Source organism: Theropithecus gelada, chromosome 3 (assembly GCF_003255815.1).
Source record: "Theropithecus gelada isolate Dixy chromosome 3, Tgel_1.0, whole genome shotgun sequence".
In the NCBI taxonomy this organism is placed as follows: Eukaryota; Metazoa; Chordata; class Mammalia; order Primates; family Cercopithecidae; genus Theropithecus; species Theropithecus gelada.
Window position 1 is genome coordinate 161122193 of NC_037670.1, and position 4624 is coordinate 161126816.

The following is a 4624-nucleotide window of genomic DNA, read 5'->3' on the forward strand; positions in this document are numbered from 1 at the left end:
TCATTTATTTACCCCAGCATACTTATATTTACCAAATACCCCAAGATCAATGGATAAAATGCACTAATAATAACTTATGAATTATTTTAAGATACGAGATACTGACATCCTATCTAAGGCAAAAACATTAAAGGCATTTCTGGGATAGTTATGAATAAGACAAGATTGTAAATTGTGCCAAATGAAATTAGACAAAATATTAGATAAATGTATGTCAGAGGAAAATAACATTTAATATCATTCAATATGTATATTCATATATTTTTCTGCTTGGAAAACTCACCATTAACTTACATAGACTGAAATTTATTTGCACTGCAAGAGAGTTAAATAGCAGTAGAAAACTAAAAAAACAAAACAAAACAGTTCTTGCATATCAACAGTAATCCGAAATTATACATAGGAAAATAAACACATTTTTAAAATTGTAATTAAATTTTAATAAGTATTTAAGTTCCTATGACCAAAATTATATAAATGTATAATTTTTTTTTTCTTTTTAAACAGAATCTTCACTGTCTCCTGGGCTGGAGTGCAATGGAGTGATCTCAGCTCACTGCAACCTGTGCCTCCTGGGTTCAGGCGATTCTCCTGCCTCAGCCTCCTGAGAAGCTGGGATTACAGGTGTATACCACCAAGTCCGGCTAATTGTTTTATTTTTTGTAGAGATGAGGTTTTGCTATGTTGACCAGGCTTGTCTCAAACTCCTGACCTCATGATCCACCAGCCTCAGCCTCCCAAAGTTCTGGGATTACAGGCATGAGCCAGTAAATGTATAATTTTATCAAGGACTTTTTTTTTTGCAGGTGCAACTTTGTAAAAATATTGATTATTTTTATCCTCATAAATATAACAAAAATATGGATTATTTAGAGTAAGTAGTGGAATAAGTAGAATTTACAATCAGTAGGAGAAATAAAAGTGTGTTTAGCAACAAAATTTGCAAAAAACATTTTTGGATTTAAATTATTTTTGTTGTTATGTAAACTATACTCTTCATTTTATATGAGCTATCTGTTGTATAATTGGTTCTTTATGCTCTTAAGCTATCAACCTGGTCTCCGAAGGCAAATGAATTTTTTAAATTTTTGGCCTAATTAATAAAGTTACATATAATATATAATAATCCAAAATAAATGGATTAAAATATTGGTTGTTATATTATAGACAGACAGTCCTCACTTTGCGTGGTCTGACATTCATCAATTTTTTCATGAATTTTTGTTATCACAGTTTTGTTAAAAAGTATTGGTCCCTGAACAACCAGTTTAAATGTCAGTTACCACAGTATATTAACTGTGAGTAATTGCATAAAGTATAGACTTTGCTGCTGGCTTTTCATCCCCAATTCAGCAAATCACTAGATAAATAATCAGTGACCAAGCACATCATTTATTTCAGTTTATGGGTGACTGTTCCCTGTACATTTGTCAGTTTATACAGCCAGTGATGAACTCACATGACATTTTACAAAAATGAATAGTCAAAAGAGGGAATTAGCCAAGAAGAATAGCCTAGAAATAGAAAGTGATAATGCTGGATGTAAACTTGGAAAGCGGTTGGAATGAAAGAGGATGTAAATACCCCAGAGAAACTGACATTGGCAAAACTTTTACATTAAAGGGACTCTTGGAGATATCTTACAACATTGAATATGCAAAGGATAAAATAGTGGAAGCTGATCCAAACTTAGAAAGAAAATGACAATTCAGCAAGTTGTAGGAAAGAGGTTCACTCTGTGTCCTATGTTATATGTGAAGGAAAGCATTCTTCAAGCTACTCTTCGTACATTTGCTTTCAGCAAAAATATGAAATATTTCAAATCTTAAAGCCCCTAATATTTAAATTTCAGTGGGCTTAGAAAATATTGGTTTTGCTATTTTTAAATTCTCCTATACATTTATGACAAAAATAAGGGAGTTTGTAATATTTTGTCAAAAAATTTCAACAGTATCTCTTTTAATTTCCTCCATAGATTATCATTTTCTCTGTTTCAGCTAAAACAGTCATTTTATGTGCTGCACTACAATGCAAAGCAAGAACTATCTGTATATATACATTATAATTTATATTATATATTGCATATGATATGGTTTGGCTGTGTTCCCACCCAAGTCTCACCTTGAATTGTAGCTCCCATAGTCCCCACGTGTCCTGGGCAAGACCCAGGGGTAACTGGACCATGGGGGTGGGTTTTCCATGCTGTTCTTATGATAGTAAATAAGTCTCACAATATCTGATGATTTTATAAAGGGCAGTTCCCCTACACATGCTCTCTTGCCTGCCACCATTTAAGACGTGGCTTTGTTCCTCTTTATCCTTCTGCCATGACTGTAAAGGCTTCCCAGCCATGTGGAACTGTGAGTCTATTAAACCTTTTTTTCTTTATAAATTACCCAATATCTGGTATTTCTTCATAGCAGTATAAAAATGGGCTGATACAGTAAATTGGTACCAGTAGAGTAGGATAATGCTACTAAGATACCCAAAAATGTGGAAGTGACTTTGGAACTGGGTAACAGAAGTTGAAACAGTTTGGAGGACTCAGAAGAAGACAGAGAGATATGGCAAAGTTTGGAGCTTCCTAGAGACCAAAAAGTCCAAGCTGAGTGGTCTCAGATGGAGATGAGGAATTTATTGGGAATGAAGAAAAGGTGATTCTTGCTATGCTTTAACCAAGAGACTGGCAGCATTCTGCCCCTGCCTTAAAGATCTGTGGAACTTTGAACTTGAGAGAGATGATTTAGGGTATCTGGTGGAAAAAATTTTTAAGCAGCAAAGCATTCAAGAGATGACTTGGGTACTCTTAAAATCATTCAGTTTTATTCAGTCACAAAGAATTGGAACTTGTGTTTGAAAGGGAAGCAGAGCAGAAATGCTTGGAAATTTGCATCCTGACAAAGCAATAGAAAAGAAAAACCTATTTTCTGAGGAGAAATTCAAGTCTGCTGTAGAAACTTACTTAAGTAATGAGGAACCAAGTGTTAATCACCAAAACAATGGGGAAATGTCTCCAGGCCATGTCAGAGGTCTTCATGGCAGCCCCTTCCATCACAAGACAGGAAGCCTAGGAGAAAAACGTAATTTCATAGGCCAGGCTCAGGACCTTGCTGCTTTGTGCAGTCTTGAGATTTGGTGCCCTGTGTCCCAGCCATGGCTAAAATGGGCCAATGTACAGCTCAGACCATTGCTTCAGAGGGTGCAAGCCCCAAGCCTTGGCAGCTTACATGTGGTGTTGAGCCTGAGGGTACACAGAAGTCAAGAATTGAGGTTTGCAAACCTCCACCTAGATTTCAGAGGATGTATGGAAACACCTGGATATCCAGGCCAAAGTTTACTCCAGGGGTGGAGCCCTCATGGGGAACCTTTGCTAGAGCAGTGTGGAAGGGAAATATGGGATGGGAGTCCCCATACAGAGTCCCTACTAGGGCACTGCCTAGTGGAGCTGTGAGAAGAGGGCCACCGTCTTCCAGACCCCAGAATGGTAGGTCCACTGACAGCTTGCCCTGTATGCCTGGAAAAGCCTCAGATACTCAACACCAGCCCATGAAAGAAAGTAGCCAGGAGAGGGGTTGTACGCTACAAAGCGACACTGACAGAGCTGCCCAGGACTATGGAAACCCACCTGTTGCATCAGTGTAACCTGGATGTGAGACATGAAGTCAAAGGAAAACATTTTGGAGCTTTAAGATTTGACTGCCCTACTAGATTTCAGACTTGCCTGGGATCTGTAGCCCCTTGGTTTTGGCCAGTTTATTTTATTTGGAATGGGTGTATTTACCCAATGCCTGTACCCCTATTGTATTTAAGAAGTAATTTACTTGCTTTTGATTTTACAGGCTCATAGGCAGAAGGGACTTGCCTTGTCTCAGATGAGCTGTGGACTTTTGAGTTAATGCTGAAATGAGATAAAACTTTGGGGAACTGTTGGAAGGGCATGATTTTATTTTGAAATGTGAGGACACAAGATTTGGGAGGGTCTGGGGTGGAATGATACAGTTTGGCTGTGTCCCTACCAAAGTCTCATCTTGAATTGTAGCTCCTATAATCCATATGTTTTGTGGGAGGGACACAGTGGGACATAATTGGGCAATGGGTGTAGGTTTTTCTGTACTGTTCTCATAGCAGTGAATAATTCTCATGAGATCTGATAGTTTTTTTGTTTTTTTTTTGAGACGGAGTCTCGCTCTGTCGCCCAGGCTGGAGTGCAGTGGCCGGATCTCAGCTCACTGCAAGCTCCGCCTCTTGGGTTCACGCCATTCTCCTACCTCAGCCTCCCGAGTAGCTGGGACTACAGGTGCCCGCCACCTCGCCCGGCTAATTTTTTGTATTTTTTTAGTAGAGAAGGGGTTTCACCGTGTTAGCCAGCATGGTCTCGATCTCCTGACCTCGTGATCCGCCCATCTTGGCCTCCCAAAGTGCTGGGATTACAGGCTTGAGCCACCGCGCCCGGCCGAGATCTGATAGTTTTATACAGGGCAGTTCTCCTGTGCATGCTCTCTTGCCTGCCATCATGTAAGATGTGCCTTTTTTCCTCCTTTGCCTTTCACCATGATTGTGAGACCTCACCAGCCATGTCTGTGAGTCCATTAAACCTGTTTTTTAAAATAAATTACCCAGTCTT